The 13,327-nt window shown below is 43.9% G+C and overlaps 1 long non-coding RNA gene across 1 annotated transcript; it reads left to right on the top strand.

Annotated features, from left to right (window-relative positions):
- The first annotated feature begins 5,992 nt into the window (after positions 1-5,992).
- On the top strand, positions 5,993-9,428 carry LOC110343504. Its single transcript, XR_002385806.2, has 3 exons — positions 5,993-6,117; positions 6,871-7,038; positions 9,175-9,428. It is a non-coding gene; the product is annotated as an uncharacterized LOC110343504 (long non-coding RNA).
- Positions 9,429-13,327: the final 3,899 nt, after the last annotated feature.

Genomic DNA, 13,327 nt, shown 5'->3' on the forward strand with positions numbered 1-13,327 from the left:
TTTTGCGGCGGAACAGAGACGACCCTGGGCAGAACAGACACTTTTGCAGGGGAAACCTTGCCAATGCAGAGTTGTTACACTGTAGCAACTTCACCCGGGAAACCTCCTACCAGAGCAAAACTGCTACAAAGGGCAAACATAAACCTCCTACCAGAGCAAAACTGCTACACTGGGCAAACATCCCCAGGTGGACCACCCTCTCCTGCTGGAGAAGAACCGATACACAGGAGAAGCGTTTCCCTGAGGCTGGGCTGTAAGCTGCTATGCTTACTGTGGCCTGTGGTAGTCCTTGGCTCCCAAGCTCCAGGATACCTTTCCATGTGAGCTGTGTAACACTTAGTATTCTGTGACTCCCGAGTGCCAGGATACCTGTCCCATCCAATCCGCCCAAAATGCCTACAAAAGGGACCTAAAAAGGAGTCACTTTATGGTGAAGAACCTGGCAAGCATTACCCTGGCTAGGATCACAGTTACCATCAACAATTATGTTGATAGCATGAGATTGATGTATAATGTAAATGACACTTTATGATTCCTTCCTTCCAAAACCCATAACCCCAGCCTAATTTCAAGAAAGGAAGGAAGGAAGGGAGAGAGAGAGGAAGGAAATCGGGGAAAGGAAAAGTATTGGTTCAGGACCCCCAAGACCAGGTTCTCAGCACAGAGGGCATTCATTTGCCCCAGAGGGCCAGAGGGCCAGGAATAAGACACAAAGCAAGGAGACAGAGGATGAGGGAGAAGCAGAAGGGAAGAAGGGAAAGGGGCCAGGGATATTTGTCCCATAGGGGCAAAGGACTGTCTCTGGATAGAGAGGAGACAGATAGGCCCATAGGCAAATGGCAGTTTAATTTTGTTTGTTTGTTTGTTTGTTTGTTTTTCAAGACAGCGTTTTCTGTGTAGCTTTGGAGCCTGTCCTGGAACTCACTCTGTAAACCAGGCTGGCCTGGAACTCACAGAGATCTGCCTGCCTCTGCCTCCTGAATGCTGAGATTAAAAGTGTGAACCACCTTTAATTTTAATTGGGCATATTAATTAGCTGAGCCAAAGGGGCCTTTAATTGCTGGACTTGAATACTTTGACAGCTGGGCCTTGGTAGTCAGTCTCAAGTGATGGGAGTAGCCAAAAGGGAAGAGACCTTGGTGACTAGCTTTAGGAATGTAATCTAAGGGATTATAGCAAGGCAGAGGGGATGGGGGAGAAGGACAAGGTCTTCCAGAACCACGTTTGCCACGCTCCAGATGGCCAGAGTCCTTTCAATCAGACTAGCTGTGGTTGAAAACTAGCCTGCAGAATGCCTCAGTAGTATTCCTCAAAGCTGTTAAGGACATCAAAGATAAGGAAAACGTCTAAGAAACTGCCAAAGTTTAGAGGACACACACACACACACACACACACACACACACACACACCACCACCACCACCACCACCACCACCACCACCACCACCACCACCACCACACAAGATTGCCCACCAAAAATTAGGGGAGATGACAAAGATAACAAATTTGGAGCCAGGGTGATACAGAGACTGATTAGCAAGAGAAGTCAAAAAGAGAAATGGGCTGGTGTGAAAATGATTCATTCTGTTTTGGACTTGATGAATTTGTGACTCTCACGGGGCAGGAGATATGGAAATATTCACCAGGTATGCGCAGCCATCAGATCTCTGTTCTGCTCAAGTGAAAATCCTCTCCCACGGGTCTCATCTGTTCCTGTAGTGTCAGTTTCCTCCACCCACACTGAAAGCTCCCAAATGTCTTAAATTCAGCTTTAGTGTCTGCTTTCTGCTAAATGCCATGTGTACACACCCCACCAGCATCTGTAATTGAAGATGTCAAAATGTCACTTAGCTTCTTCCATAGTTCCTATCAAGTCTGTCCCTGTTTGGGGAAGTGTCACTGCCACCAAGGCCCAAGGTCCCAAGCCTCAAAGCATTTCCAGTTCTTGCTTTTCCTCCTCCTTTTCTTTTCCCTTCTCCGCAGCCTGCTGTTCAGCTAAAGCTCAGGTTGCCATTCTTACAGCGTTCTACCACCCCAGTCATCCTTTTTGTTTGCCCTCTGCCCTTGGCAGGTGGTCACTCTGCTGAATGACACAACCGCCTTACTGGTCCTTGCACTTGTCACTCCCCCAGAAAGGCCATCTTTTGCTTGCACCACAGTGAACTTCATAAAACGTGATTGGGATCACGTCACTTCATCCATGGTCTACTGCCTCCTGGGTCACGCTTGAGCACGGCAAACCACTTGCTGCTTCCGGAACACCCTGGGGATTTGGGGGTGATTTAAAGGCTCAGAGCCAAAGTCACCTCCATGAAGACTTCCCCTTGCTTGTCCCCTTCTCTACCCCACTCTCAGCACTTACCAGAATCTTCATTGCAGTGCTCTCTTCCCTCAACTTTGAATTAGAGGCAATTGTGAGCAAGTTTGCCTCCTGCAACTAAATCACTCAGCAAGCAAATATTTAGTGAGTCCCTTCATCCTCCCCGACCCCTGGCTAAGCCCTGGAGATGTGACTATGTAAACAAAATAAAGCCTTCTCCACCTCCATGAAGCTCAACCCTTTTCACCATACTGGTGTGGCTCAGAGCTGTGTACACTGCAAATGCTTGACAGATTCAAAAATCAAATAAGTATTTGTTTACTAAATGCTAACCCAGGAAATTAGAAGCACTTGCCAAAACCCTAAGATAAATTGTTAATGAAAACTACTATCTTTGTGAAAAGAGGAAGCCATGAGCAGAGATTCAGGATAAAAGAGCTAAGGAGGCAGCTTATTTGATAGAGTTGTTGCCTAGCATGCATGGAGTCCCAGGTTCTGTCTCTAGAACCGCATCAAACTGGTTTAGTAGCACAAGACTGAAGGCTCAGGAGGTAGAGGCAGGAGGATTAGAAGTTCACAGTCATCCTTGGCCACATAGAGGCAAGCCTGGGATATTTGAGCCTGTCTCTAGGAAGAGAAAGATGGAGGAGAAAGAGAAGACTGAGGAGAGAGGGAAGGGAGAACAAAGCTAGGGAGAAGGGAGGGGGAGCAGAGACTGTCTCACTGCTCTCCCAGCCTGGTCACAATCACAGCTCTCAGCTGTGTCTGCTGCGCACAGCTGGCTCTGTAAACACTGGATGACTGAATTCTTCATCCTTTCATTGCCGCCATTCTTTTTCTTTTCCCACATTTCCAGCCCCGACCTTCTCTAAACTAATCCCAGACACCCAGGAAATTTTCCAGAAGTTTGTTGTTATTCTCGTTTCCAGCAACCACAGAGGGCAAAAGTGTTAGTGTTTACTTAGAAAACAAGTGATTCCCAGCAATGCGTCCTCCTCCCCTGCCCACGGAACTTTTGTGTCTTCTCCGTATACTTGAAACCTCCCTGGAGGCAGGGACATAGAAACAGAGGGCGTTCATCAGTTCTTGGCAGCAGTGATGACAGACACAGAACTGCCTAATGCATGTCAAGAGAGGTCTGTGTTGTGGTCCAGGATGACAGATATTCACCAAATCCTCCTATGCCACATCACTCATTCTATCTCCCTTTCTTCAACTCTGTTGGATTTTGTGGTTTTGTTAACATAGTATTTACTAACAGCTTCCAAAAGGCAGGCATCATATGAAGGCTTTGGAGTTATTATTTTCTTCAACCCTCTGTTTGAAACATTCCCTCCCTGAGAAAGAAATGGGGCTCCTTAGTACTCAGGAAGTAGAGGAAACTTGCAAGGCTAAGGAAGTACACAAACATTACAAGTGTCAAGAAGAGTCAGGAAGTCCCTTCCTGAGCTTATGTAAGCAATGATATAACTGCTAGAGGAGACTTCTCCCACTGACCTGCAAGATCTTCAAGGAGTTTTAGGAATCCAAATTTGCCTATGCAGAAGTAGGCTTATTTATTATTTATTTTCTTGTTTGTTTTAACAAAGCAGCTGCCTTTGAGTTATCCATGTTCCTGCAAGTAGCCCTTTACCTGGATTTCTGTAAGTAGCCATAATACTCACTGGTTCACTAATCTAGACTTGGGTGGGATTATTTTTTTGGTCTGTGCCCTATCTGAAGTAAATAGACATAGACATTTCTTCACACCTCCCCAATTGGAAAAGTATTCACACCATACCTCTCAATAACCATTTGATATCCGTGGTTTTCCATATTGAGTGACTTAAATACCAGTTTATGTGCTTACAGTTCTGTATGAAGTTAGATGCAGGCCCTTTAGACTGGACTTCTAGCATATGATAAACTATGCCCCATTCTAGAGGCTCTGAAGAAGAGTTCGTGTCCTGAACTTCAACATTGTCACACCTAGCCCATTATGCACCACGAGGAAGGAGAGAGACAATGCTTATGGTTTCAAGATTTTAATTCACCACATAATAGGGTCACTGATACATCAGGGCTGCAGGACGAGGGGAGCCTTGTTTCTCCTGACAGCCTAGAGTATGGCAGAAGTAGGGTTTATAACCATAAAAATCACAAACATTTGTTGCTAAGTTACAGTTATAATTTTGACCAATCAGAAATCAAAGGTGAGGAACTTTGCTTCTGAGTTCCATTTTGTCAACTGACATACAACATAGGCCTTTTTGGTCCAACCAGTCATACTCATTTGTTCTTTCTGTTGTTGGGACCAGCCACAACGTTTCTAGAGAACTAAAGATGCATAAGGACTATTTCTATGGCTTAAGAAGGAGGTGGGTCAGCCTTTGGAAAGTTCTCAGCTCCCCCAGGGCCTGGAAACCTGAACTTTATTTCACACTACAGATAAAATGGAGTCCAAAGTCAAAATGGCAGTACTCATGCCAAGGTGCTTCTTGCCTGCTCCCATCAATTGTCATCTAAAGGCCTCCTACCATCTTTGACTGTGGCTCCTTCCACCAACTTCAAGGGCAAGTACATAGCAACACTTTGGCCTGTGTTCTGTCCTACTCCTAAGCATATCTGCAAGGGGCTGTCTGCTTTTAGGAGCTCAGGAGCCTAGACTGGGCCCACTCAGATATACTACACTGCTGTGCTCCCAAGGCCCTTGACTGGTTGGATTGGGGTGTGTGGGTGGGGTTTTTTTTTGCTTTGTTTTTTGAGATAGGGTCTCACTATGTAGCTCTGGCTGGCCTGGAACTCTTCCTGTAGACTGGGTTGGCCTTGATCCCAGAGAGATCTGCCTGCTTCTTCCTCCCAGGTACTGGGGATTACAAACTTGTGCTACTATAGGCAGCTCAAGGTCCTTAACTTTGATGATGTTAGTAAAAAATTCCTTCTGTTCCTAATACACTGTTTGATATACATGTTACAGATGAAAAAAAACTAGAGTTATGAAGAAACTAAATTTGTCTGAATCCAGACAGCTGGCAAATGATGGAGCCAGGATAGAAATCTAGATCCGTCTGATTCCCCAAGGTTATATAAACTGCATTCATGTATTGCTACTCCACCCTCCCCATCACAGCTGCTCTCAAGAACACCTGCGGTTCCCTTCAAGCACTCTCCCTTCCTTATTCTCAATGGCATTCCCTCATGTTGCTTTGCTAATGCTGTTGTGATAAATACCGGGCAGTTTACCCAATGCAAATTTGTTTTCTCCATTTCTAGAGACTAGAAATCACAGGATTCATTTCCATGGAGACCTTTTTTCCCATTTGCTTGTTTTTGTTTTACTTTCAGTGATGCTAAGCATCATGTGTCGGCAAGCGAGCTGCCTCTGAGCTAAGTCCCGAGCTCAGACAGCCCTCCTTAGCTTGAAAACGGCTATCTTCTGCTGCCTCTTCAGGAGGACATCCTTCTGGGCGTGTGCTCTCCTGATATCTGTATGTGCCCATTTCTTTTTTACCAAGTCATCAGTAAAATTGGATTGGGGTTCATCCTCACAGCTGCATCGAAGTTAGTCACTTCCTTAAGGGCCTATTTCCCCCAAGCACAGCTGCATTCTGAGGGATTAGAGGGATCCAGTGCATCCCATAATATCTCAAGAGTCCATGTGCTCAAAGATTGACTGTCTTCACCCTATTTCAGAGGTTTACCAGTCCCAGTCTCTATGGGATTGTTTCAACATTGGGCACACACCTCAACAACTAGTAACGGGGTGTGAGACTCACAGGAGCTCATAGAAACAGAAGCAGCAATCATGGAGCCTGCATGGGTCTGTACCATGTCCTCTGCATACAAGCTGTGGTTGTTTAGTGTGGAGTTTTTGCGGGACTCCCAATGGTGGGATTGGGGTGTCTCTGACTCTTTCGCCTGCACTTGTGACCCTTTTCCTCCTACTGAGTTGCCGTGTCTGGTCTTGATATGAGGGCCTAGTCTTATTGCATCTTGTTACGCTGTGTTTGGTTGATTTCCTTGGGAGGCCTGATCTTTTCTGAAGGGAAATGAGGAGCAGTGGATCTGGGGGACAGGGGAGGTGGGAGATGAGAACCTGGAGGAATGGAGGGAGAGGAGGCTGCAGTTGACATGTATTGTATGAGACAAGAATAAAGAAAAGGAAAACAAAAGAATCACAGCAGGAGACCATCTCCCCTCTTTTTTCTGAGAATTGAACTGAGCTTTACATCTGGGAATGCCATAGCATCTCACCAACCTCAAGGGAAGCAGAATAGAGGGACAACCTAGATCTCTCATGAGATCTTTGAACACTGGCAGATCCTTTGCAGAATTTTCCATTCCGTCACATACTAACAGTCACATAGTAATATTTAAGCAACTCTGAGTTGTCAGTTTCTGTTACTTGCAGCCCAAAGTCCCTAGCTTTCCCACCTGCTCCTCATTCAGGCCATTCTCTCATACCCACACTATCCTCTTTCTTACCCATCCTAAGGACTGAAAAAATGCTGTCACTTACTTGGACAAAACTCACAACTCCTCTCCTCATGGTCCTCTCTTGATGTCTTTATAGAAATGGCAGCGAAACGTATACCTGACTTTCTGCCCTTGGAGACATACAAATTGCTGTGTCCTTGAAGCTTGTCATGGAAATAAAGCCTGAAGCTCTGTTTGGGAAGTGCTCTCTCACAGTGCTGGAGCCATCTGGACAGGCAATGAGGAGTTAAAGAACCAAGCACAGGTGACTCAACTCTGTTTGCTGGGCTCGTTCTCACACTACCCAAATCAGACATGAGAGCAGAAAGCAGGAGTCCTCAGAGATATGGGCCAAGGCTGTTTAAGATGGAACTCGGGGGTACTTGGACAAAGTGATGAAAGGTTAGCTGGGCCCGGCTTTTTAGATGGGTCAGAAGGGCCTGAGGGAAGGGGAGACTAGCATTCAGGGGCTCTGGTGTGTCATGAACTGCCCCAGAAATACACAGACTATTAAAAAGCACAGTCACCCATCACTTAGCAACAAGGATGTGTTCTGAAGAAATGGGTCCTGAATCAGTTTCATCAAGTGCAAATATTGTGGCGCATGCTTACACAAACCTGGCCGGTGTAGTGCAATCACCTGTGGCCTCCTGGCACAATCAAGGATGCAGTAAACCCAAGCTGTAGGAAGCTGCTGCTGTGTAACACTGCACGCTGTCTTACAGCGACCTGTTCCTGTAAGAGTAAAACATGTGCTCTAAGACAACAACAAAAAGTAAAGTGTAGCTGGGCAGTGGTGGTTCACGCCTTTAATCCCAGCACTTGGGAGGCACAGGCAGGTGGGTCTCTGTGAGTTCCAGGACAGCCTGGTCTGCAGAGTGAGTTCCAGGACTGCCTGGGCTATCACACGGAGACACCTTGTCTTGAGGTGATTCCTATCATTATCAAGTATTACTATATATAATTATTTGACTATTTTATATTTACTCTATGTTCATGTGTGTGTGCTTGTTCATGTGTGTGCAGCTACAAGTGTATGAGTGTGCACAGAGAGGCCAGAGGACAACTGGCCACTTCTTTGAGACACAGTCTCTTATTGGCCCAGAGCTCACCAATCCCAGGGACTCTCCTATCTCCCTTCTCAACCCCTTCCTGGCCTTGCATGTGGGTACCAGGGATGGAACTCAGGTCCTCACACTTGTGAGGCAAGCAGTTTACAGATAGACACCTCCCCAGCCTCTGTCCTATCTTTGTCCGTGGTATACTTCATACAGCCAGCAGTGCCTGGGTGTGTTCATGCCAGCATCACCATGAACACATGAATGATGGTTGTACTACACCATCACAGCAGCTGTAGTGCTGCTAAGTAATAGGAATTTTCAACTTCATTCTAATCTTACAAGTCAACCCTTATATATGTGGTTTATTATTGTTCAAAATATCCTTTTGGTGGGGGGAGGCATGACTGTAATGGTCATCATCATCTTTTGGGCACCTGGATACTTAAACATTAATATGGATTAACTCAATCGTCTAAGGGTTATTCCTCAAGGAAATCATGTATTTGAGTATTATTATTATCTCTATTTTATTACATTTATGTACTTATTCTGTGCATGTCTAGGTCAGAGGACAACTTGAGGGATTTGGTTCTCTCCTTCCATCTTATAGGCTCCAGGGATCAAACTCAGGTCTACAGACTCAGCAACTAGCATCGTCCCTGGTACACAGCAGGACACATATAGATATATTAACTGTTAGGCATATACTGATTCAAAGAAAACTGTGTCTGTTTTATTAATTGATAAGATTGTTTCATTAGTCCCCAAAATAATCCTATAATATAGATCAGTGGTTCTTAACCTTCCTAATGCTGTGACCCTTTTATACAGTTCCTCATGTTGTAGTGACCCCAACCATAAAATTATTTCATTGCTACTTCATAACTGTACTTTTGCTACTGTTATAAGTTGTAATGTAAATACCTGACATGTAGGATATCTGATATGTGACCCTGTGAAAAGGTCGTTTAATTTCCAAAAGGGGCCTCAACCCACATGTTGAGAACCCTTGATCTAAGTGATCCTTACCCAGACATGGAAACTGGGAGTTAGGGCTTCAACATACTAATTTGGGGTACAGGAAAGATGCCCCAGCCCATTACAGATAGATTTAGCCTTTGTTAGATTACTATGTATATCTCCATCTTATATGTTCAGTGGTTGCTTTAAGATTAAGATACATATGCTTATTAGCCTGCCTTCAAGTAATAGCCCTCTTGGTACTTAGTGGAAGAAGTTTATCACAGTATCCCATTACTCCCCAATGTGATGGAGGCATTATGATTTGAAAATGAAATGCCCCTACAGGCGCCTGTGTTAAAAGTCTGTTTGTTCCCCAGCTGGTAATGTGATCTTCAGAGGTTCTGAAACTCTAAGAGGTAGGACCTTGCTGGAGGAAGCAGGCCACTACAGATGGACTCTTGGGACATCTTGTCACTGGTGCCCTCATTCTGTTTCCTGTTCACCCAAAGGTAAACATCTTCTGCCACATGCTCCCACCACCATGACATCCTGTGTCACCACAGGCCCAGAAATAACAGAGTTGACCATGATGGATAAAACCATGAGCCAAAATAAATGATCTCTCCCTTAAGTTATTCCGTCAGCTTCATAAAAGTAACCAGCACAGGGAGTAGCTAGAGAAAAACATGAGGAGTTATTTAAAATCGGTTTGACATGGCCCAGACCCTACATAAATGACAACTGAATGGAACAGAGAAGGGCCTGGAGAGATGACTCTGTGGTTAAGAGCACCGGCTGCAGAGGATCCAGGTTCAACTCCCAGTATCCACACGGTGGCAGGTCACAACCATCTGTAACTCTAGTCCCAGGAGTTCAGTGGCCTCTTCTGACCTCCTTGGGCACCGCATGTATGTGAGGCACAGACATCTGTGCATGCAGAATGCCCCCACACAAAGTTAAATTTTAGAAAAAGAAATGGGGAACTTTGTGTTCATGGACGGTCACGTGGACATACCGTCAGAGGGTCAAAGACTATAACCAAGTGGTGACAAACATCAGTAACTCAACAAGAGCTATCTGTCCAGCTTGTCAACCCTGTGTGACAGGGACATCCTTGTATATGGGGTGTCGTTGGTATGGGGTAGGAAGCAGACCCCTCTGGAATGGGAGGAAGTCTTTGGGTGTATTTTCAGGACAATATCAGCACATTATACAGCCCATTTCAGGGAAGAAGAGGGGGGAGGACTTTGTAGCTACAATAGCTGCTGCTGCTGCTGCTCCCTCTATGGACATAGTGCTGTATTTTAAGTGACATGTTCTGGATCCATCAGTTGACATTTTGTTTCTTCATAAGACACAATTCCCACTGTATATTGCTATTTTTTCCTCTAGTCACTCTATGTTATTGCCTAAATATTTTAAATATAATATTTTAAAGTCACACAATTATTATCATCTTTGGTGATTTTTATTCCCTTATTGTAGATTTAAAGCTGAATCTTGATGCTGCAACGATAAACAGCACATTTATTGAGAGTATAGGTAACTGTTTATTATAGAAATTACTCACAAGAGAAAAACAAGCAACCCAGATGAGCCAAGTATTTTTCCGCCACCAAACTGGAAGCAGGTTCTGCTGCTCAGTCTTTTATTCCTTCCTCTGTACACGCCCCTAGCCATGCCCAAAGTGGACCTGGCTAGTGACGTAATTTACCGCCTATGTCTGTATACTTCTTTAGTCATGCCTAAAGTGGGTGTGGTTAGCGGTTCGGTAAACCGCCCTTTTATTACCTCATCTGTATTTGCCTCTAATACATCACATGGCTAATGACAGAGTACTAAGTTTCACCCTACAGAATCTATAATGTCGTTTCTGTCTGTAATATTTTCTTGAGTATTTCCTATTATTCTGGAATGTTGGTGATGATTCGTTCAGATCTGATTTCTCTGAAAAAGTCTTTACATTTTCATTTCTGGAAAATGGTCTTTGATTGGTGGAGAATCTTGGAACAATGTTTATTGTTATTATTATTATTAATTATTGGTGTTTTTGAGACAGGAATTCTCTGTGTAGCCCTGGCTGTCCTGGAATTCACTCTGTAGATGAGGCTGGCCTGGAACTCAGATATCCGCCTGCCTCTGCCACCCAAGTGCTGGAACAAAAGGCATGTGCCACCACCTCCTGGCTTGTTTATTCTTTTTTAAAGTGTTGCTTCACTGCCTATTGGCTTACATCATTAAAAGACTCAATCTGCCATCCTTCTTGTCTTTCTTCGTCCGTGCATGGTGTGTCTTTGTACTCACGTTGCTGTTAAGATTGCTTATAACTGGCTTTTAAACAAGGTGCTTTTAGATTTATGTTATGTGTATGGGTGTTTTGCTGCACAATATACATGTGTACCACATGAGAACCTGGTGCCCGTGAGCTCAAAAGTGGGTATTGGTGAACCAGGCTTTTTCTTTTAGGCCACCAACCAGATCCCAAAGCACAACACAGACTTCTTACTAGTTTTGAATGCCCAGTCTAGCTTAGACATGTTTCTGGCTAGCTCCTTTAACTTAGCCTGTTTCTCTTTACCTACCTTTTGCCTCTGGACTTCTTGACTTTCTTACTTCTGTGTATCTTTCACTGCTTCTCTATGTGTAGCTGATTGACATTTGCCTGGCTTCTTGCCCAGGTATTTCTTGTTCTCTCTCCTTCTTTTCCCCTTCTTCCTTTCCTTTTTGAGCCTAGAATTCGCTTCCTATTTATTCTCTGCCTGGCAGCCCCACCTAGCTTTTCTCTTGCCTAGCTATTGGCTGTTCAGCTCTTTATTCTCTTTATTAGACCAGGCTGTTCAGCTCTTTATTAGACCAGTCAAGTGCCTTAATCAGTCCAAGTGAAACAGATGCAACATATCTTTACATAATTAAACACATATCCTTATGTCTTTAAACAAATACTGCAGAAACAAAACAGCTTTACACAGTTAAAGTAGTATTCTGTAGCATAAACAAATGTAACACATCGTTGCCTAGTTAAAACAATATTCCACAGCATATTGGTTCTCTGGAACTGGAGATACAGGCAATTGTGAACCACCATCTAGATGCTGGGAACTGAACCAGGTCCTTATTCTCTGCAAGAGTAACAAGTGCTCTTACCTGCTGAGCCATCTCTCTAGCCTTTAAAAATTCTGATGCCTTCGTGTCATTTTTATCATGTTTCTTGTCTTTGAAGTGATAGGGCTCCTTATATCTCTGGATTTTTAGTTTTTATTAACTTTAGAAAACTTTTTGTTGTTGTTGTTTTGGTTTTTTGAGGCAGGGTTTCTCTGTAGCTTTGAGCCTGTAGACGAGGCTGGCCTTGAACTCACATCTGCCTGTCTCTGCTTCCCAAGTGCTGGGATTAAGGGCATGCACCACCACCGCACCACTAACTTTTAGTGGTGACTTTTTAAAAGTATTTTTCTCCTCCCATTTCTCATATACTTCTGAAACTCAAATTACAGATATCTCCTGACTTGTAATAGCTCAATCTTCAACTTCTTTTATTTTGCAGTGGTGTTTAAAAGTATCCATATAACTGTTCTGGTTATATGTTAAGTACAGTGGTCAATAAATAACATGAGATAGTTGATACTTTACTACACAGTGGACTTTGTGTTGGATGTTTTTCCTGGATTGTAGGGTCAGGTAAGTATTCTGAGTATGTTTGGATAGGCTAATCTATGGCGTTCAGCAGGTTAGGGATGTTAATTGTATTTTAGACTTGTATTTTCAAATTATTATGGGTTTGTTGGGATGTAAGTCCACCTGAAGTAAAATCTGCACACATATTTGAGGTAACTTTAAGTTCTTCTTTTCATTTCTTGATTTTTGTTGTTGTTGGTGGTGGTGGTGTGAGGAGGAGGAGGGGATTGAAACAGGGTCTCTCTATGTAGACTTGGCTGTCTTGTAACTATGTAGACCATAGACCAGGCTGGCCTTGAACTCACAGAAATCCACCTGCCTCTGCCTTCTAAGTGCTGGCATTACATGTGTGCACTACTTTACCCAACTCTTCTAAGTTTTAAAAATATTTATTTTATTATTTTTGTGTGCATGCGTGTGGGCCTGAAAGCATGTATGTGTTCGCCATTGGTGCAAGAGCCTACAGACTCCAGGAGAGAATGACAGACGCCCTGGAGTTGGAGTTACAGACAGGCAGTCGTAGACCAACTGATGTGATTCTGGGAACCAAGCCCAGGTCCTCTGCGGGAGGAGCAGTGCTCTTAACCATGGAGCCACCCCTCAGCCTCTCTCTTTCTTCCTCCGCTCTACCCTGCCTTCTTTATTTCTTTTTTTTAATCTTTCCCTTTTATTTTTGGCCTTTTATTTTAGGTAACTCATGTTGCTGTTTTCAAAGTCAGTCATCCTTTTCATCCGCAAGATCAAACAGGCTATTTATCCGATCCAATGTATTTTTTCATCTCAGATGTTGTGTTTACATTGAAGCTGGATTTAAAATCTATTTTTCTTCTTTTTTTTCTGTGGTCTCTAGCACCATTT

The sequence above is a fragment of the Mesocricetus auratus genome, unplaced genomic scaffold (assembly GCF_017639785.1).
Source record: "Mesocricetus auratus isolate SY011 unplaced genomic scaffold, BCM_Maur_2.0 Super-Scaffold_15014, whole genome shotgun sequence".
Taxonomy (NCBI): domain Eukaryota; kingdom Metazoa; phylum Chordata; class Mammalia; order Rodentia; family Cricetidae; genus Mesocricetus; species Mesocricetus auratus.